Source organism: Hetaerina americana, unplaced genomic scaffold, assembly GCF_022747635.1.
Source record: "Hetaerina americana unplaced genomic scaffold, ioHetAmer1.1.p SCAF_5, whole genome shotgun sequence".
NCBI lineage: Eukaryota > Metazoa > Arthropoda > Insecta > Odonata > Calopterygidae > Hetaerina > Hetaerina americana.
The window spans coordinates 95,764,837-95,787,891 of record NW_027287095.1 but is presented as its reverse complement, the minus strand read 5'-3'; the positions used below and the strand labels follow the sequence as shown (position 1 = coordinate 95,787,891).

Genomic DNA, 23,055 nt, shown 5'->3' with positions numbered 1-23,055 from the left:
CCATTCTTCTCCACACCCACATTTCATAAGCCTCCAGTCTGTGTCCATCCTCCTGCTTCAGTGACCACGTTTCCGCGCCGTACATAGCTACGCTCCATATCAAAGTTTTTACGAGTCTTTTCTTAACATCCTTACTTATTCCCTGTCATCAACTCCCTTCTCCTTGTGAAAGCCTCTTTGCCTAGCGCAATTCTTCTCCTTACGTCCCTACTACTTTGACCGTGTTGGTCCAAAACACTACCGAGATACGTAAACTGTTCTACCTGCTCTAGTGTTTGCCCTCCTATTTTAATGTTTAGCTTAGCCTTTTTCTTTCTAGAAAATCGCATTACCTTTGTTTTTTTAATATTGATTCTCATCCCATATCTGTCGCACTAAATTTCCAATTCACTCAGCAATGCTTGCAACCCCTTGGCTGACTGACCAACTAAAGCTTGATCATCAGCAAACCTAACTCATTTTACGAATTCCCCGCCCACTTTCATTCCTACCTCCAGTTCTTCCCATGCCTCTTTGATTATTTCCTCTGCATACAGGTTGAACAGCAACGGTGATAATGGGCAACCCTGCCTTACACCCCTTCCTAACACTGCCCATCCTGACTCCCCGTTTCCCACCCGTACCTGAGCAGTCTGAGACATGTACAGGTTGCGGATTAGCCTCCTTTCCCTCCAATCTATTTCTATTTTCTGCGATATACTCATTAGTTTTCCCCAATTCACTCTATCAAACGCTTTTTCGAAATCTACGAAACAGGCAAATATCTCCTGGTTGTGTTCTATATTCCTCTCGATTAATAATCTCATTACTGCAATGGCATCACGCGTACCTCTCCCCTTCCTAAACCCAAAATGATCATCCCCTAAGTAATCATTTGCCCTACTCTCTATCCTTTTGTTTATGATCCTGAGAACAACTTTAGCTGCGTGGGATATCAAACTAATTGTCCTATAGTCCTCACATGACGTGGCCTTTACCTTTTTCGGAATAGGAACTAAAACTGATCTCACAAAGTCTTCCGGCCAGATTCCCTCCTCATAAATACTACGGATCAGCCCATATAGCCTCTTCCTCCCACATTTTCCTAAGGATTTTAAAAGTTCCACGGGAATTTTATCTACCCCCACGGACTTATTTAGTTTCATCTGCCTTAATGCCTTTTCTATATCATTGTCTAGTATGCCTGGACCTAAGCTGTCTTCCTCCATGGAAGACAGAAGAAATGTCTAACTTTGTTGGTCTGAGTTCTTTACTATACAGTCCTTCTATATATTCCTTCCATCTCTCCTGGATCTTTTCTGTGTCAAATATTACCTTACCCGCCTTATCTCTAACTGCTATCATCGACCTTCCTTTCTTACTTCCCGATAAAGATTTAACTTTGCTGTACAGCGCGCCTATTTCACCCTTTTTCTGCAAACTTTCCATATCTTCGCACTCCGTCTTCCAACATGCTTCCCTTGCCCTATTTGTTGCCCGCCTCAATTAATTGTTTAACTCTTTGTACTTCATTTTGCCTAACTCTGTATTTACATTCTTCCATTTTCTCCTCTTATCCATAATTGTAATCATCTCATCCATGATCTATGGTTTCCTAGTCCTTTTGGCGTTAACGGTTCCAATAGTGTCTTTTGCGGCTTTAGACAACCCTTTCTTGATACTTTCCCATTTTTCTTCGTTAGTACTCAGCTCTTTACCATCCGCCATAATTTCCTCTACAGCCTGTTGGTACTCCTTCCTTTTCAATCCATTTAATGCGTCTACATTCCCTTTTATAACCCGCCGCCCTGCCTTATCTTTTTGAAACGGACGCTACATTTCATTACACGTAAATTGTGGCCAGAGTCTGCATCCGCTCCCTGAAAGCAGTGCCAATTTATCACACTGTTCCTAAAACTGTGTCTAATAGGAATATAACCCAGCTGATACCTTTCTGAGTCACCTGGCATTTTCCATGTATACCAGCGTCTTTTGTGGTGTCGAAACCAAGTGTTGGTGATGACTAACCCCTGTCTTCTGCAGAACTCAATTGCTTTCTCCCCGCGGTCATTCCTCGTCCCTAAACCGTAGTCCCCCACCTCATCACCATCTCTTCCTTCGCCTACCGTCGCATTCCAATCCACCATCACTATTAAATGTTTCCTGCAGTAACACACGCGATTATGTCCTCTAACGGATCGTATATCCTATCGACCTGTTCCTCCGTATGGTTGCTCGGTGGCATGTATACCTGAACAATAACCAAGTTCGTCGGTTCTGCTTTTATCTCTACTGTTAATATTCTATCCGTTGCCTGTTCTATGTTCACTACGCTTATCCTACCTCTTTATTTAATACTATGGCGACCCCTCGTTTGCACTGTCCCCGCCGCGTTATATTGTTCTATAATTGTCACTCCAGCAATCCCCGCTATCCTCCCATCTCACCTCGCATAGACCTAAAATATCTATATTTCCCCTTTCAATCTCTCGCTTAATATTCTCCAATTTCCCTCCCCTTATCATTGTCCTAACATTCCACGTTCCTATTCTAACTAATGTGGTCTTCTTCTCTTGCGCTTCTGTCCTGCTGCTGCCGGTTTTCCATTGCAAGGGTTTCGTGGGATGATGACCGCGGAAGCCTTGCCTCCCCCGCTGCCGGGCAGGAATAACGGCCGATTGGGCCGAGCCCCGTAGTTGCCAGGACTCAAAATCTCTGTAGTGACTATCATATTTATCTTGGGAATGATAATTGTGGTGGTTTCCGGTTGCCTTCCTCAAAATATATGTGTGTGTGTGTATATATATATATATATATATATATATATATATATATATATATATATATATATATATATATATATATATATACATAAGTGTGGGTCGCGGTAGTCCAGAGGGTAGAGCGTTGGACTACTGACCGGAGGGTCCCGGGTTCGATTTCCGGGCAAGGCACTCTGGGCACCTGCAGCTCCACCCAAGCTAAAGTGATTTTTCGGGTACCAGGTCTTCCTGGGAAACCATAACCGGCACAGGGAAAGGAACTGGCCCCCCTACCCTGATGTGTGAATTTTCACTCGCCGTATAGGTATCGCTTAGTACTGGGTGATGCCTTCCATCACCTACGAAACCTACCTTTGGATTAATTACTGTGCTTATGGTTATATATATATATATATATATATATATATATATATATATATATATATATATATATATGTATACTCACTCACTCATTATTTTACCCTAAGATAGCTCCTACGAACATATACACACACAAAAGAAACTTTCACGTATTCCGAATTTTCGGTGGCACCACCTTCCTCAAGGGAGAGAAGGAACCTAAGGGAGGAGAAGGTGAACCGCGGAGGTAATATTGAAAGCGTAATAAAATAATTAAAGCGGCCCGTTAAACCTTGCGAATAGAACAGATGAAGTGACTTCTAATTCATCCAACTCCATCAAATCCATCTATGACTACTCTTTGTATCCGACAATTAAGAAAGTAATTAATCCAGCCCAAGATAATGCTATCTATTCCATAGGCTTCAGCTTTGTGAGTGGTTTACCAGGAGGTACTTAGGTTCGCAAGGTTAACCTTTTCAGAAACTGCTGGTTTTTAATCACTAACTTTGACTGTCGAGGTTTCTCTCCATCGACCCAGTAACTGTATGTTCTATAGCCTTGCACGAAATGGATATGACGGAAATATGTTGTTAATGGCTCGGTTCCTCTCCGTCTCCGTTTTTTAATATGGGTGTTACATTAATCGTTTTCCAATAAATGGTAAACTTGTGATTTCATAGCGGCTTCTTAAATACAGAAATATATGTATGCTATCTATATTCTCATTTCTACGTACACCGCAATTTCCGAACCAGATTCCTTAAATGTACGAGTTGGTTTTTGATAGGACTTCGAGATTTGTTAGGGTTATATTTTTCAATAAACGTTTCTATTCCTCGGTATGAAAATCCAATTTTGGGCGCGGGTTGGCGGGAACGATTTTTTGAGCTATCGGAGACATTCGGTGGGGAATCTAAATGCATAAATACCCCGAGATCCCCCAAAAAGTTGTGTGGCAGGGGATTCAAGCACCAAGTGGAACGGGCAAGTGATGGGGAGGAAATGGGAGAGGAAGGAAAAGGGAAAATATCTGCTAAAAATCTATCAAATAACCTGCAAATTTCTGTTCCTGCTGGAGGAAGACGTACTTCAAAACAGGGGTCATTTCACCTAATAAATTAGTTATTTGTTATGCGATAAAAATTGGTGAATACCAATTTTATTGTGGAAGTGTAAAGTTTATTTTTACCCTCATGGTGAATACCAATTGGCATTGCTGAATGCCCTTTGAAAGAAGGCATTAAATATGTTGGCCTTTCCCAAACTGCTAGATTATCTTATGCCTTCATCGTTTTTGACTGAGTTAACTCTAGTCTTATTTGCCCGGAACTCTCTGACGTACGACCAAAATGCTTTTGGATTCTCTTTTAAATTGTCTGCTAATCTTTCCCTTTTGAATTCGTTCAGGGCTCTCCGAAATTCCTTCCTGGCATTCGCTCTAGATATCTTAGAAGTGGCATTTCTCCTTTTATCGCTACAGATAGCATTCCTTGTATTTTTCCTTAGCTGAAATAGCCTCTGGCGTCGCAATAATTTTCTAACGTCTGCGTTGTACCATCTAGGTTCCGTGTTGTCTTTTATAAATTTACGTGGAGTGAACCTGTTTACTACTAAGCGCGTGATGTCAAGAAAGTGATACCACATATTCTTAGTATTTGAGTGTTTACTAACTGTCTATTTACTTTCTTCTATCTACTTGTAGGTCGGATACTTCGCCTGTGATCCCAGGTTTCTTTCATCCCATTGTTTTCTATGCGGATATTAGTAACCTATTCTTAATTAGAATCCATCTCTATTCAATGGATCCACCGTTTTTACATTTTTCAATATCCTCTTCCAATCACTGCTGAATATCCGACCGTGGCTCCGTCTCTTCCCGTCGAGTCCAACTCGCACGCTGAGGACGTGCTTTCGTGGGATATTGAGATGGATGGCCTTCGAGCACCGTCTCTAGTTTTCGCGACTGCTTATTCGTCGATTACACCCGTTTATATTGCAGCTAGCGTTTCGACCTAGAGGTCAACCCACTCTAGGGAACCCGGTGGACGCAATAGTAGGCTCAAAGCTCTCCCTTGAATGAGCTGTTGCAGTGCGTGTATAAAACTGAATTGCTGAATTCCGCGCCAAAAGTATTTACGCCTTCCGAAATTTCCGCGCGCCCTCCTTCCTCCTCCTCACCTCTTGGTTTGTAACGGCGCAGGCGCCGTTGCACTTCTGCCGACGGAAATTCACTTTTTTCTCTTCATTGCGATTCAAATACCGGAGAGGCATCATTTATCTGCGATCATATCAAACTGGGGCTTGGTGCATCCTTAAACATCGATACTTACCTTAATTTGTGCGTTAAATTACGCAAACCTTTTATATTCTACTGTTTCAGGATTCACTTCGTAGAAATATTTATTATCCATAGTAAAAGACTTACTTTTCCACAGACTTTTATTATAAGGTACCTGATGATGCCGCAAGTCTTTGAATCGCGTTGTACCTTATGATAAAAGTCTGTGGAAAAGTAAAAGGTCTTTTGCTGTAGACGTAAAACTTTCTTCGACCACGCCATTGGTTCCTAAAATTGCGGATTAATGTGCCGCGGATTGCGGATTAATGTGTGTCACTGCCCCCCTTCCATCCCTTCACCCACTTTTTCGTCCTTCTTCGGATTTCCCCCGGCGATAGATTTCATTGGCCCTTAGGCTCCATATATTATTGTGTAATATCGCATATTGCAATCGATGCGTGGCCATGTCTGCGTGCGTGTGAGCGTTTGGTCGCAATCGGCAGTTCCTCTCGCCGACTGCAGGAGATCCCCCCCCCACACCCCACCTCTCCCTCTCTCTCCGCTCACGGGCGGTTTACCCCGGCAATCGCGACCCGTGGGGGTGGGGAGCGGGGCGGGGGGGTTGGTTGCCTCTCGTGACGCAGTCGGCGGTAAGTGTGGGGGAGATGCTGTGGAGAGATGATGCCCCTCTCTCCCCCCACGGAGAGCCGCCTTTATTCCCGGAGGGCGGCTCGTGTTATTGCGATACCCAGGCGTGTAAACCCTCCGCCACCGGTGCGGGGCGGATGCCACCTGTTCGCCCCGGAACGGAACGTTCGTAGCAGCGGCGTTTTGTCGCCCTGACAACTGAAACTCCCTCCGCCGCCATCGTTGGATTTTCCGCGAGTAATTATTTTTGCATTTACGGCTCTTTCCTCTTTCCAGTGGTTCTCCTGTATTCCCAGCCTCCTCGGTCGTTGCAATTGCACTCCCCTTTCGGTCCCTCCGAAGGTCGTCCGCGTTTGTCCCTCCCATGTATGTTGTGGTGTCCAGTCTAACAAGAGGCCTTGGCCATCTTCCCTCGTCCAGTCTTCGCAAATGGCCGCACCACTGGAGAGATCCAACACCTCCGGATCCTTCTGGTTCTCTCTCGCCCAACGCGCGTACCCTCTGCTTATTCCCACCCTCCATCTCCACTGCTTGTATTTAACCTTTCGGGGCCTTCACCCAAAGTCGACCTCCCCATGGACCCCATGGACCAAGATGCTCTCTACTCTACTCTTATTTGCTGGATTCTCCCCTTTACTTCCTCACATTTTCACCCTGCATTACCCAATTTTACATTTCAAATGCATCTGGAGTAAGAAGCATTCCGCATTCTAAATCAAATTCACTCCTTGCTGATTCGTGAGTAATTGAACCCATGTAACGTAAGTGATGTACTGTCTTGAGGACTCCTTGAAGGTGGGTTTTATATTTTCCATGTCCTCCTAATACCAGATATTCGGTTTTATTCATATTTACTGGAAGACCTCGTTCAAATAACTTTACTATGATGAACGTAGCATCCTGCTGGCTTTGATGAATGAACCTGGAGATCTGCAAACAGTGGAGAGTATATTGTTCTACATAAAGTGGACGCCCTGTCCAATAAATACGCGAACTGAAGCCATAAAAACTTTATTTTGCAAAATTTAGTCTGCATCGATTTTGTCCCCTTCTTCAAAGTACTCTCCATTCGTATGGCTATGCACTTATTCAATCTTCTTTTCCACTGTTTATTAAAGCACCCTTGGAAGTCCTCGGCAGTTAGGTTTTTTAGTTTTCTCGTCTTCTCTTGCTTTATTGTGTCCACATCTTCCCAGTGATGTCTCATCATCACATTTTTCCATTTTGGGAATAGGAAACAGTCGCAGGGGGCGAGATCTGGCGAATAAGGAGGGTGATCATGGATGGTGATTGAATTTTTTACCATAAGCTAGCGAACAATCAATGCAGATTGGGCACGATTTTTGCACACTTAAAAAAAAAACTCAAATGTTCGGTTAAATAGTGTGCACTGTTGATTTTCCTGAATTTTAGTTCATCAGCTATCATTCGGACAGTTTTTCGACGATCGGTAAGGACAAGGGACCACACACGATCAATATTGTCGTCAACACAGGTGGTTGAAGGTCGTCCCGGCCTTGCATCATCATCCGTGGCGTCTTGTCGGCCATCTTTAAAACGCTTGATCCACTTGAATACACGGATGCTGTCTTCAGAGCATTGTCGCCGTAAACAGCTGTCAACATGTCAGTAATTTCTTGATAAATTTTACCACACCTCACCTAAAATCTTGATGTTGATTCGTTGCTCCGTGATTTCGTCAATTTCCATTTTGGGCAAACAGTAAAAACAAGGACAACAGAAAGTAACATAACTGGCACCATGCGCACAGCTCGACGATCCGCCAAGCACAGATGGCTGATTGGGTCTCTGGCAACTAGCACTGCTAGTGGGCTGGGCCATAGTCCGCGTCATGGCCGCCAGATTGCACGAGTTGGTGCATGTATCGCACAGACCACGTATGGACAGGATCGACTCCATTGTGAGAACACCTTCCAAAGGGTTAGAGACGTAACACCGCCTTTTCTAAGTTTTTAGGATGTGCAGGAAAAAGCAGAAAGCTTCTATCCTATGTTAATTGCAGCTGATACTGCTAGGGTGCACGTTTGCTTAGTGCTGTTCGTGGAGATCCTATTATTAACACTATTATTTTCGATTGCTTTCCAAATTTGACCAAGAAGCATGTGCACAGAATTGTTGACCTTTCCCAGATCCTTCCATATCGAATGAAAACCCTCTCCACTGAAATTGTCTGAGGCTAAGAAATATAACCCTGCCTGATCTTCCCTTATATTCCCTTCGATCTCATGTAGCGACCTATTTTTTAGAATACTGCATTGTTCACCTTCCTTGGTGGCTCTTTCCCTTCTCCCTTGATGATCAGAGGCTCTTTACGCAGGGGGCTGCCACTGCACCAGCGATATTCTTTTGTTCTGTTCCCTCTTTTTTCAACTAGTAGCTGATCAAAGTGCTATTTCAATTTCGCCCTGGGCGAAGTTTGTAGAGCTGCTTGTGCAGGATTGTCCATTTTTTTCATTTTACATTTCTTAATTCTTCAGGATTAGAGTCATAACCTCAAAATTTCCGAGATGGTACGTTCAAGTTCGGAGTACAATCGAAGAGCCGCTCTTATCGAAAGTGTTCGCGTTGGGCGTTCGTCCAGTGAAAAAGTTCGATTCTTTCTGTGTCCCAGATCAACTGTTTTCGATATTCTGGCTAAGTATAATGCTTCGGAGAAGTCTGGGGAATGTGTCGCTAGCCCGGTGATGAAACCTCGTGTGTGTCCGTATATAAGCGCTGCACTCTCTCTATTATATATACCAGCCAATGTCTAATTTTCCATATATTTTCCCACACTCCATTTTTAGTGATTTTTCAAATTATTATTGCATTCTTTGCACCAATTTGGACTTATGCTTTGTACTTATTCATATTACCTATTGTAATTGTCTTCGTTATTATGTTTAGGGTTGAGGTGGAAGAAGGGACTTTCATCTCAATCTCGACAGGAATAAAGAGGTGATAAATAAATAAATATTTAAATCTTCAACATGCCTCGTTCAACCGTATCTGTTACAGTTTCTTGTTGTCTGTAACAACTTCCTGCTCCTCTTTCCTCACTCATTCTACTTATTCTTCGTTTACTTCTTTTCTCCCTCCCTTGAGCTTCTGCGGCCGCTTCCGCAATATGAGGCCCTTCGCCGAAATCTTTTTAGTTAGTAATTTAGAACAGCCGCATCACCTGGAATATTCCTCTGCTGCAAAGAGGTCATCTGCTAATGCTACTTACTCCTCAGGGCTACGGGTTTCTCTGTTGAACAAAGACTGCAAATGAGCGTATCTAATTATTAACAACGGTAGAGAACTAACACTATCTAGGATTACCCATCGCACGCATGGAACGTAGGTGTTGCAGTAGCCATTTTCCAGCCACTGAGGGCCTTGCGAACTATTATAGATGTTTCAGATCAACCATATGCCACAAGGCTCATGGAATTGCGCACATGTTCATCTACATCAACGTAAAACCCCGCAAGCCACCGCAAGGGCGTGTGGCAGGGTGTGTTGTGTCGCCAGCCATGCATGCGCAATCCCAATCTTGATATCTCTGCCCAAAAATCAGTTTGATCATGCACTGGATTGAAGTTGATCACATGAAAGAAGGCTTTTACTTGAAATAATATTTAATAACAGGATAATTACCATCGAATCATGCAGTATATATTTTAAAAATAAGGGTCTATTAAATAAAAAGAAAACGTGTAGGAAGAAACATGCAAGATGTAGTGTATAGTGGTAGTGGATTTGCACAAATGTAGTATATGTACGCTACCAATTGTACAGGGTTCGTCCGGAAAATAAGTGTACTGAGCTCAGGAAAAAAAATTATTACACTTTTACATATCTTAAGCTAATATTCCTCAAAATAGGACCCTTGTGAGTCGATGCACTTGTTCCAGCGGCGTTCCCATTCCTGGAACGCTCCCGCGAAGGCATCATCGGGAACCTCTCGAAGACTCGTCGTCGACCTCTTCTCTGCCCTCCACGAACATCTTGTGCCACCGAAAGATCATGTTTCTGGACATGGCTGACTCCCCGTAAGCCTGGTTAATCATACCGACAGTTTCGGTAGACGATTTCCCAAGCTTTACCGCAAATTTGATGGAATAACGCTGCTCCAAAAACTTCGGCATCGCGTTCCGTGACGTGGGTCGAGCGTGGAGGTTCGCGTTAACAGAGCTCCTCACTACACCACAGCTCAGAGCCGACTGCCTTTTTCAGCGTCGCTTGCCAACATACCCCCCTCCAATCGCAGCCCGTCAGAGCGGTGCTGGGCGCGCCTGGAGCGGCGGGAAAAAATCAGTAGTCAGTACACTTATTTTCCGGACGAACCCTGTAATTATTTCCTACGCCATTGCTGACATGCTTATTATGATCTCTAATGTTGTCGAGGAAAAAAACGACATTTTAAATATACCCGTTATGCTATCAATCTCCCTGATTTTACATTGGTGACCGCATCTACCGTAGTAAGCGGGGGCGTGTAATATGCCCTAAACATCCTCGGATAAGTCACCTGCCTCAAATTAACGCAGTAAAATTAACCTGTGTTTCAACCCACGGTCAACTGGTTGTTCCCTCCTAATTCTTCCAACAATGTCGTGACACTGCTACTGTGTTCATAACAACTTTTCACAACCCCAGCTGCATTAAGTTGCACTCGATCCGGTCCCGAAACTGTCTTCCTAGTGAGGATCCCATTCACCCGCAGTATACTCAAGGGGGGGGGGGGGGTTGCCAACGTAAAATAACAAAGCTCTTTAACTCTCTCATTATATTTCCCAAGTATGCTTTTTATGAATCCTAGCCCTTTATTTGCTATTCCGCAAATTTCACGAATGTGTTTTCTCCAGGACATATCCTTAGTTATCGTTATACCCAAAAATTTTACCGATTCTACGTTTGTTATGTTGGCTCCCTGTAAAAGGTTGTCAGCAATGGTTCCCATGTTTTCGGGTGAAATACTCCAAACATTAATCGGAACACATTCATGTTTAGTTAGAGCTCCCATGTCTCGCACCACTTTTGGATGTCAGTTAGGTCATTTTATAATGCTGTCCTATCTTTATATTTCCCTGTACATATCAATTCATTGTTGCCAAAGAAACAATGTTTACTGAAAACCTTAGAACCGATGTAAATAATGAATGAAAGGAACAATAGAGGACCGGTAACACTTCCTTGTGGCACACCCGATCTAACGCTTACGATGTCGGATAATACGCCATCTATTTCGATAATTTGCTGGTGGCCTTTAAAAATTGATGAATCCGGCGTTCATACTTGGTCTCGAGTTTGTTGAACTTGTCCTGTAGGCATTCATGCGTTTAGTTTCATTCTCTTTTTCGGTATTTTAGTTCATGATGATAGTGCTTATTAAGTTATTTAATCTTTGAGTCAGTGGACTGTGACGTGAAAGGCATTTGCCGTGTTCGAATGCAAACGTAACGTAAACCAACGTAAGTGTCTGGAGAGGTCGAGGCGTCGTTTACTTTTTGTGAGTGCGTCGAACGGCGGCGTAAGGAGGGAACTCCAGCCACGGTAGTACGACTTACGAATTCGCTCCACTAATGGCAAACAGAATGAATGACCTGCGGTGCAGCTGGTTTTCTGTAATTCATAAAGAGGGCGGATGGAGGAGGAAGGTGTGGTCTGCAGCTTATCGTGTCCAACTCCAACACACGCTGTAAATTCGTAATTGCAAAATCCGAAGCCTGAGTCGCAGATGGGAGCATGTCGGGTTGAAAATAGATGATTGTTTGATCAAGCATATTGGTTAATATTATTCTTACTCTCTGTCTTATTTTAACTCGTTGTACATATCGCAGACTGCTCAGGTGCGAGTGGAGGATAGAGCGTCGGGATGGGCAGTGTTAGGAAGGAATGGCCATGATCACCGTTGCTGTTCAACCTGTATATGGAAGAAATGATCAAAGAGGCATGGGGAGAACTGGAGGTAGGAATGAATGTCGGCGGGGAATTCGTAAAATCAGATAGGTTTGCTGATGACCAAGCTTTAGTTTGCCAGTCATCCAAGGGTTTGCAAGCATTGCTGACCGAATTGGAAATTCATTGCAATAGATATGGAATGAGAATCAACACGGATAAAACTAAGGTTATACGGTTTTCCATAAAGAGAAATGCTAAGTTAAACATTGAAATAGGAGGGCAAAAACTAGTGCAGATACAATTTGTTGTCTCAGGCGTAACTTTATGGAATTTGCATAACATATTGAAATGTAATGAAATAATTGACTTTGTAATTCCACACACTAAGTGTGTGGAATTACAAAGTCAATTATTTCATTACATTTCAATATAGTGCAGATACGTATTTTGGAAGTATTTTGGACCAAAATGGTCAAATTAGTAGGGAATTAAGGAGGAGAATTGCATTTGGGAAAGAGTTTTTCACTAGGAAGAAGAATTTGATTACAGGGACGTAATGGACGTAATGAAAAGACTCGTCAAAACTTTGATATGGAGCGTAGCTATGTACGGTGCGGAAACGTGGTCATTGAAGCAGGAGGATAGACGTAGATTGGAGGCTTTTGAAATGTGGGTGTGGAGAAGAATGGAGAAGGTGAAATGTTCATAGAATAAAACAAATGAGGAAGTACTTGGTATGGTGGGTCAAAAGAGGGGTTTGTTGGGAGAAATAATATGAAGGCTGGAAAAATGGATGAATAGAAAATTAATCGGCAGTGGGATGTTGAAAACTGTAATAGAGAGGAGGACGTTAGGCAAACAAGGGTAGGAATAGGATAGGAATGAATGGAGGGAGGTAGTACACAGAGATGAAGAGTGGCTTGTTGTAGAGTTGGACTATTTATTGGGTTGTGTTTTTTTTCAAGAGACAAGAGAATTAATTATTTGCCGGTCGATTCCCTTGCCTCGCCCTCCCTCCCTCTCCGGCGTACCAGAGGGGACCCTTCCAAAGTGAAAGGCCGCCCCCTCCCTTTGTCTTGCGACCCTTATTTCCAAGCCAAGCGGTCCGGGAACTCCGAGTTTCTGACGTGTGGTATTAAAGATGGGGTGACTCTCGTCTGTTGGGCGCTCTTCACCTCCAAAGAAGTTTCACCCGGTCGGTAGTTCATACTTGGCATCGGAGAGATTCTCCGGGTACATGGTTGCTGTAACATTGGCGGTAAGAATGAAATAGGACGGTGGCCCAATGATCATCAGTGGCACATACGACCGGTGACCTAACGTCCTTGTGGTGGCTTGCGGGGTGAGACCTGTTGCATTGTCAATTGTGTCATAAATGACTGATGCAATGTAAGCATGAAACTTATTTACCTGCCGTCCGGAAGATGTGCGATATTTACTCATTTGGGAGCTCATGCCATCATCTACTCCCTACCTACGAACTACCTTTCGTTCATTTGCATGGCTATACTTCTAGAATGTTCAGATCAGCCCCTATAAGAAAGGAGTTCGGTGAGATGTTAGGTCTTCTCAGTGCAAAAGTCATCCTCCTATCGGTGTTCGAACTCGGACCCCTTGATCTCCGAACAATGGCTCAATCGGTGTAAGCTACTGGTTTTTCCGGAAGTATTTGAGCTAAAGTTGAGAGGCGAAGGGCACTTCATCCCCTGCGTGTGTCTCTCCCTTGCGACTCCGTTAGCCCGAGCGGGGAGGCGGCGCCACTCGACTCACCACCCGTGACTCCGGGGGTGCCGTGGAATGTTTGCACGGCTTGGATTGTCCCTGGGTCGAAAGGGCGGGCCCATGTCCCACCGCTCTGGGTGACCACAAGTGGGTGACCGGTGGAATGTCGGCGGACCCAGGGCGCTCACGGAATGGATTTGGATTCAATAATCAATCTTTGAAATTAACAGCTAAGGCTATCCGCCGGGTTAAGGCCTTAATTCCTATCTTAGCGCGATTGCGACAAGTAGATAATCCCCATGGGGGGCATGGATTCTGCGATTGCCAACATGGAAGGTGTCACAGATCTACCGGCGCGAGGAGACGGCTTGGAAACGCCTTCTGGATACCGACATTCTCGAAAAGGATGTGTATTTACCGCAGCCAAGTGACGTCATAGAAGTGTGCACCGACTCAACATTGAACCAAGGCGGAGTCGTCATCCCGCAGTGGGAACTTTCTCGATCATTTCCAGTGCCAGAAGGCTGGCACATAAATGAACTGGAAACGTACGCGGCTCTATACGGCGTACAAGAGACGGTGCTCCTCCTCAATGTAACCATCAGTGTAAACATCGATATCAGTGTCGCGCTTTACTCTCCCCGGCGGGGAAATGGAGTTGTTTTCCGGACCCGCCCGGAGCTGTGTTCTATGTATTTTTCAGTTATTAAAGAGATACAGTCACAAATAGTGATCTGGTCCTGGGTACTTACGACCGAAAATTTGTCCGACGAGCCCTCTCGGGCCGTGCCCGCATGTTAATGTACCCGCCGGCCATATTGGTCGCGTGGGTATATTACCGGGCGGACGCGGGCGGGTGGGCAGTCGCAAGCCATTTCGGTCAGGGGTATCCGGGGCCAGCAGCGCTCACCTGCCAGTTTAGGGGATGATGGCATGGACTCCCATTCCCGCGAATTACATTTTAAAATGCCGCGATCTTCATTTCGAAGAAGGGCGAATCCTTCCGAGGTAGTCTCACTAGATTTTGAACACACCCATGGAGAAGTGTGAATTTCTCCGAACTTAAGCAGTTTGAGAGCGCTTTTAGCAATATTCATTTTGCGATGCGCGCCCTGGGTTTCCCGGCGGCCGCGGGGTGCACCACCCCCACCGGGTGCAAGGGGGGATGGATGGACGAGAGGGTGGGTGGTGACGTGGGCGGCATTTTGCGCGGCTGGCGAAACGACGACGCCCCACGGCAACAATGGAAGGGGTGGTGCGCGGGCGGGGGGAGGGGGTCCGGGGCAGGGCGTGGGTTGCGGAATCCATCTCGCCGCTCGTGCATCCGTGCGGGGAGTGGGAAGGGGAGTCGTGGGTGGGTAGGGGTGGGTGTTTCGCAACCACGTCGCGGAGGGCGGTGAGGTGCCATCGCAGGGGAGAGAAGGACAAAATAGGGCATCCGTTCCGGAGGTCGGGTCATAAATATGAGGTAGGAGTTTTTACATATTTAACACACTTGAAGAAAAAAGTTCAAAGTCGATCTCTATTTATCGACTGAAATCCTCCTGACGTAATACATTTACCATAGGTGAAATACAAGCAAGTCATCGTCAGGGTGGCATGGAACATCAAAAATTAAGTTTTTCTTTATTCATATTTAAAGTGTAATGTGCGAAAGAATTTTAAAAAGTAAATCATTCAAATTTCAACTGCATACTGCGTGAAATATAATTTTCTGAGCATACGATAGAAGTTAAAAGTGACAAGGAGTCAATTGTTCGCAATCCAAAATTAGTCCTTCCTAACTATAGTTTCAGCCACTAGCTCACTCAGAGCCTGTCTTTCTCTCTATTTCTCCTTCTCTCACACTGGTAAGGTACACTGGTCCGTTTGACAATCACTCGTCCTTTTTCCCCTTAGTATTACGGCCCCTACCGTTCAAGCGGCGAACAGCAGTTCCAGTTCCACCGGAACAGCAGCGTACTTCCTTTCCGGGCACCTATTCCCACCAATTGTAGGCTGAATGACTGACTGTTCACAATCCAACTCGATGCAATTCAATTGGGTGAAATAGCTACTTGTTTTGAACTAAGTTTTTCGCCAGCATGTATGTATATATTCACGTTTCATTTGAGGTTTTTAGTGAATGTTTTCTCCCTTCTTCATTCCTCTCCCTTCTTCATTCCTCTCCCTTATCCCTTACCCATCCCACCTGGTATTTGTACCCCCTGCCACACACCTTTTTGGTGGATCGCGAACAATTTATGTAGATGAAGAAAGATAGCTAAGAGTGGATGAGATAATGATTACAAACCAAGAAAGAATGAGAAAATAGAAACGCTTTTCCCTCCTAGCGCGATCGGATTGTTATTCTGATCCCTTTGTGTTCTTTGGAGAAAATGGCATCTCAAAATCCATCTGTTCTACATTTGATCTCTCTAATTTTATTGACATGATCTCTCCTAGCGTAGTACAATGGGTGTAATAACATTTTCAAATTACTGCTAAAGAGACCTTCCAATGTATGCAATTGCTTCAATCTGTAATTTAACCTTCGCTCCGTGCGTGATTCCCACCATAGCTCCTCTAATATTAGGGATACGTCACTAGTTAGTCATAACTACTTTTGAAAAATCTTGCTCCTCTGCGCTGCTCGCGATCCGATTCGGCAATCAATTCCAGCAGCATAAAGATCAATGCTTGAGCAACTGTTGTCGCCAGGAGACAGACACCCTGGTCTGGACATACTGGGCCTGCCACTCCGTCTTTCATAATGTGCGACCGGTTCGGAAGTTTCGAAACTGGGGGAGCAACGATTTTCGCGGACATAATTATGTAGACATTGTTATCTGCATTCGCGGACATGCCAACGACTGCTGAATCAAAGCTATTACTTCAATGGATTCGTAAACAATCAATAGATGGCGCTGCAAGCGTATAACCTCCTCCTGCCCCGGCCAACATTCATGTATAAGAAGACGGCCCTTTGTACTCGAATGTGCCATATGATGGATGTAGTCAGCATTCCTAATGAAGTGAGCGTTCGGTTGGGAACGGCTCTTATTCCAAAAATTCATCGCTCCGCACTTTTAAAATTTAATTCTACTTACCAAGTGTCGCGCCAGTGTTTTACATCTACATTACTAATATACCCCGCCATACACCAGAAAGATTTGTGGCAGGGTCTGCAAGCAATGTGTTATGGGTAAGGGCTAAGGGAGAGGAAGGATGTTAAATGGGATAGTTAAAGGGGAAAAACATCCACTTCCAAAGCCATATATGTACTTGCGTGCGGACAACGGAGTCCCACACGAGTGTTAATTTCACCCATCCTTAAAGCTCTCGGGTGAAACAAAGGAATAAGAATTAACCACAACCATTTATACGGCACATTTCCATCATACCAAGACATACCATGCGGCATTCCGTTAGTAATGGCAATCGGGAAATTTCTTGTGTTTGAGCGTTTTCCAATGAGGCCGGATCCTATGACACGGAATGTTAGATTCATTGATCGCATGTTGGTAATGACAAGGAAATACCTCAATATTTTTTCTGGGATGGATTCAATGCACTTAAGAAATAGGGAGTTCAGTAAATTAGCTTCTTCTAAGTTGGCTGTTATCTTTTGTCCTTCCTCGTCATTTGGTGAGCGTACTGAAAGCATATATCCTTGAATATTTCTCAATTATGTCCAAAAAGCTTTGCGATTATTGTCCAATAAACCCTTAGACTTTGACTCTTGAAATCAGTCAAGCGCTTACCGAAAGACTATCTCCGCCAAGCTTTTGGGCGTTTTGTATTTTTCAAATAACTTGGTATGATCACTATTAAGAGAACCTCCACCGCTCTTCGTTTACTCTTTTTAGTTGACTAGGTATTGATTTTTCAATTGTTGAAGTGGTGGCATCGATCAAGTATTTCCAAATTGATTCCACAATGCAATTTTGGCTTAATTTTTTATTTTTCGATCCGTTGGCTCATTTTTAATGTTATCGTAATCAGCGCTGTTGAATTATTATGTTTTTTATTTAACGGATTGAGTTCTTTCGTGGACCGATGTATAATTCAGCGTGTGCAACCCAATGATCACCAAAGCCCTCTACGTACAACTACACTCAAAACCCTCTCTGGCACGAGTCTAGAATCGGAGCACGTCCAGAATGGCCGAACAAACAACCTGGTCGGCGATGACACCGATTGATTCAGGGAGTCATTGGCAAATGTGTCAAAGAGCGATTCACAGATTTCATTGTCTTTTTCGCCCGTTTTGAAATTGTAAACGCTCCAAACTATCGATGGAAGATTCATACCTCGTCCGATTATCACATTACGATCATTGCATCCAGATATGATTCTCCTTTGTGTCTGATTATCAAACTCCAATAGTCAGTTATGATTTGCATCAGGAAGCCTCTGATATGCGAAAAAGTGAATTCTTTATGGCGGCGGGTCTTCGGCGGAGCGCCAAACGCTTTCTATTTCGCTGTTCGGAAATGCCACTGGTCTATATGACTTGCGAGTTTTTAACGGCAAATGAACACACTCCCTCATTTTTTTATTATTTTTATCTGCACTATAAACCGAGAAAGATTATTGGAATATTTCGTAGCCTGAGATTTCTTTCGATAACCAGCTCTTCTGTTCCTACAATGAAATCGGCATCTGCACTCCGAATAAGATGATGAAATTCAGCTACCTTATTTTGCAAACTACGTCACTTAACTGCTATTACCGAGAAGTCGTCTAAACCGTTTTTCGAGGCACTATTATTATTGTGCCAGCCTTAGTTACGTGTCTTTTTTAATCGCTGGTGTCCATCTATTTCGAGAGACTTTTCCACGTAAACGTAGGTTTTTTTTTAAACCAGTCCGCTGTCTCCGGTGCGTTCTCGCGAGAGAGAGAGAGAGAGAGAGGAAGCGGCGAATTACGCATTGCGGCGATGACGGATAATGGAGCCAAGTGCCGTCAAGGACGGCGCGGGTCGGGCGCGGGAGTGGCCCGAGGGGGAGGAATATTAATCAAGAGACGGGAGTACAGACACACACGCGACTCCCTCTCTCTCTCTCTTTCTCTCTCTCTTTCTCTCCACTCTCCGCCGAGAGGTTTTTAATTGATCGATTGCGTCGTCTCTTTGAGGCGAAAGATATGATCGCGCTCGAGATGAGGAATCGGGCTCTTCCCACATGGGTTGGCTCTGCGACATTCGATTTCTTATGCCGCGATACGACATAGTGCCTATTCCACCTCGATATCCCGCTGTCGACCGTGTCGAAGGCAATGTCGATGTTGTCAATTTGGACGTGATCAAGGCCCGCGTTCATTTAGATTCGACGCCCATGGCTTGTCGACATGCAGATCTCATATATCATTGGATGAATTTCGAACCCTGAGGATCGAATGTTTAGTTCTACTAATACGATTGGGTGATATTTGCTAGCATAGCATATTTTCATTTATTATGTTTCCTGACCTCAGGCATTTCCATAGTGGTATCCTAATTAGCTTAACGTCTTGGTGTAAGTATGTATTGCGCTTTATTTGAATGCAGAAAGCGATAAACCATATGATGTATGCATTTTCCATTGTGTAATTTGTCGCTCTTCTTCCATAAATTTTGAAGGTAAATAGTGGAAAATATGAGTAATCAAATCAAGATCGCATCCCTGTCCGTGAGTACGAAGCGATGGCCTCTGAAATAGCTCCTTATTTCGAAATAATATTTAAGAAATCCCCCAAATGATCGCACCGTTCCCAAGGACTGGAAAGTAGCCAATGCCACGCCCATATTTCGAAGAGGCAATCGACAAGATCAGAGTGATTGCCGACAAATCTCCCGCGAATCTCTGTCGGTAAAAATCTTAGAGCACATAAGTTCGATCATGTGTTATCTGCGATCCAGACGTAATACCCCGCAAGCCTCCTCAAGGACGTGTGGTGGCTGTGCGGGGTAGACTAACCTCGTTCGATTGCTTGTTCAAACCAATAGCTGTGTGGATGTAGGTTTCATGATTATGAATGCATGGCTGGTCACGTATCACCCCCCGCCACACGCCCCTGCCGTGGGTCCAGGGTATTATGCGGATTTAGAAAAATGCTCGTCAATTAAGTTTGCGAGTTAATGAGTCGAATGCCTATCGGTGTTTTCACATTCTCGTAAGCTTAATGTCACCAGCCTACTAATGCCTGTATTTCAGTCTCTCTGCTTATGTATTACTCTGAATTGCATTTTCGGGAAATTCGAAAATGCGATAAATGGAATATCTGCGTAGGTTTTTGAATCTTTTCCGTGACATCCAATAGAGTTAAGTTAGCATCAGCTAACTTAACTTTGTGATGTAATATCTTGAGTACTCGTGTAACTAGGCAGTCTTTCTTCGTGTAATAATTAAGGTCATTATTTCCTGCGTCCAGTAAATTATTATGAAATTTAAATAACGTAAGGTTAACGAACGTTGAAAGATTTTTTGTAATGATTGATGGTGTTGATGTTGACTTATCAGAGGCGATTTTGTTATTGTATTAATGCACCGCTGTTCTTGCTTTCGTGAACAGTTGTCTGTGACGGCATTAATGTATCTGTTAGCGCAGTAACTCCATGCTTTTACGTCCTTGCGATCGAGTATATACTTGTGAGCATTGTGATCCAACGGCTGAGTTACAGAAAAGTCTCCACTTGGTTACTCCGTGTTAAAGTATTAGGTGTTCAGCAAGAAAATAGATAAAATCACTCTATTTATCACACCAAGCATCCACGTTGCGTTGATAACCTCGAGTAGCAGCTTTACATTAGATCAGAGGAAATAAGTGAAGATGTACTATAGTGAAGAGCCTACTTCATTACTTGTTGGAAAATTTTCACGTTTTCTCAGACAATGTTTTCAAGAAAAAAAGAGGTATATTATCACTCTAATGGCGTGATCACGATTTTTGATTACTTTAAGCAAGTTCATGACATTTAATTTAGAAAATTATGGGGTTCCTGCTCGCTCAGCCGTTTATTGATTCTTCGTGGTGTTCAAAATTTCATAAAATCGCCCAAAGGAAACATGAAATTAGGTTTTAAGGCATGTAAGCAAAAGACACCGGATTGTATACTGCTGACAACCTTGGGCTAAGATTGTGGTATCCCATTGTTTCGTATTCAGCAGTAAGTAAATGTTCCTAATACGGTTTATTTAATTTAAGGATCAGATAGCTAGCTTATCTGATATCCAGCTAGGTGAGGCTTATGACAGTGAGTCATTATACCGGCTCTAAGGGCATATTATTTAAGCCAGGAGAAATAATGTCCTCGATGCAAAAGGTTTGGCAGGAATCCGTCGGTGGAGGAAGAGGTCCGTGGGAAGGGAGAGAGAGTGGGGACCGCAGCTCCTCCTCTCGCTCGCGTCGGAGGGAAGTGGCGACCTCAGGCGCTTGACCCCGTGACCCCACTCGATCTCTCTTCGCCCTCGGCATAGGCCGCGCGCATCCCCCTCTGACCCCCGTCCACCTCATCCGTCCCGTCCACCCACTCCCCCCCCCCCCGGTGTTCCATTCCTCTCCGAGAGCAGCACTCCCCTGCACTCCGATCTTCGCTTCGCTGTGTCTGTCGAATGATGCGGTGTTTGGCTCCACTCCGTAGAAAAATCATAAAACGCAAAATTGCACAAGTTCACTCGGACATATTTTTCCATTCGCGACTGCGTAGCCTCGAATAGTGGGGGCATAAACAGTCACGAGTGGACACCATCGAAAGCAAGTCGACGTCTGGTTGTGTAAATTATTCGACAGATGATTGGTCCCGTTTCTCAAGGGAAAATGCTAATTTTTATTTTATTTTAATTCATTTTCAAATGAGCACACTGAATATCGTCGGTAAGTCCATTAAGTGCTGCACCATTTGCTGCTTATCTCGAGCAGACGGCTCCGTTGGTGCAATTGACGTGGAGTGGTAAATTGGCGAGATTGATTGGCTTTGGGGAGGGTCCTCGTGCCGGAGAAAATTTTCGCCTCAATGTTCCAAGGGTTGAATTTTGTTCCTTCGGATTTAGTCCCCCGTTCGCATCGAATGGCAGCAGCCCATTCCCGACGGCCCCCCTTCTCTCTCTCCTCGGCGGCGGCGCCCTTTCCCCTGGCCACTCCTCCTTCGCTCCACCTTTGGGCCGAGTGCTTTCCAATCCGTCGCTTTCCATTTGCGCCGTTAAAATGAAACTTTTAAGACCTCTCATGAAGTGTGTCTTTAGAAGTACGGAAATAGTAGGATTGCGTGGACGCTCACTTCCCCCCCCCAGGTTCCCCCCCCCCGATCGCGTTTCCTCCTCGTCGGGCGTAAGATCGGGGGGGGGTCACGTCACGTGGTGGTCCCACCACCCTTGTCCGCCTGCCGCGGCGGCGCCCGCACTCCGCGCCTCGCTTGTTTTGTTTCCCGGCGCCACCCCTTTGAGGGCGCCCCGCACGCCGCCCCCTCCCATACCCCCCGCAACCTCAGCGGCCTCCCCTCTCTCTCTCTCTGATTCTCTCTCATTTGAGTGGCTTCCCCCTGCCCCCACCACTCCCGCCCGTCTCAAAACAATCGCTTTCTTTAATGCTCTCTAAACAACACCAGAGGCGGCCTCTCCGCCTCCCTCCCACTCCAGCCATCTTATTCCCACGCGTCCATCATCGTTTTACGGCCGCGCACTCCAAATTAACCGTTTCCCCGGGAAAACACGCCGACCCGAATATCCATCCCCCTTGGCCCTTCCTTTCATTATTAATAGGCGTCCGCCCCCACCCCCGGGATCCCCGCCGCCTGCGCCCACATGTTCCAGCGCCCGCCCGCCCCGGCAAATGGCTTAGGGAACAAAAGAACATTCCCCGCCCACCCTCGTCTCACTTGCCGCCTATTTTTGGAATCCCCTCGCACTAATAGAGTCCTCTTTTAATGACACTCCGTCCGAACGGTCCGCGTTCGACCGAGTGGTGGACGACTTCGATTGCGCCATCGCGTGGGTGTCGCTTCTTGGCGATGGGGAGCGGCCCTCGAGCCGGACCGTGGGCCGCAGTGGCATCGCTGTGTAACTTGACTGCTTACTGCCGAATCCCCCCGCCCTTTCGATGACATTTTAGTAAAACCACCGGTAGAGTGAGAGATCCCCCACGGTCATTCCGGTCATCCCATCCCAAGATGCGTGTAAAATGAACGAGAAGGTGCCGTGGGGTTCCTCCCCGTTATCTCAACGGCGTCAGTGCTTGTTATCCGGAGAGGACTCTCCAAATACGGAGAAAATATTCTCTGATGCATTTCTGGTAAAAGTAGCCCCTGCACAATACGCAAGCCGGGGAGTAGAAATACGATTCGCGCACCAATCGAATATCTGGCGGTCGGATAGTGGGGAAGTGTGTTATTTCTAAATCTTAGCAAATACTCTTCAATCCACCAAAAAAGGGGTGCGGCAGGGGATGCAAGCACCC

At 45.0% G+C, this 23,055-nt stretch overlaps 1 protein-coding gene across 1 annotated transcript in view; it reads left to right on the top strand.

The window, feature by feature from the left end:
- Nucleotides 1–6,165: 6,165 nt before the first annotated feature.
- eya (eya transcriptional coactivator and phosphatase 2) overlaps nt 6,166–23,055 on the top strand; it is a 295,670-nt gene continuing 278,780 nt past the window's right edge. Inside the window, exon 1 of the mRNA XM_071592607.1 lies at nt 6,166–6,267. The gene's annotated coding sequence lies outside the window, so the exon portion shown is untranslated. The remainder of the gene's footprint in view (nt 6,268–23,055) is intronic.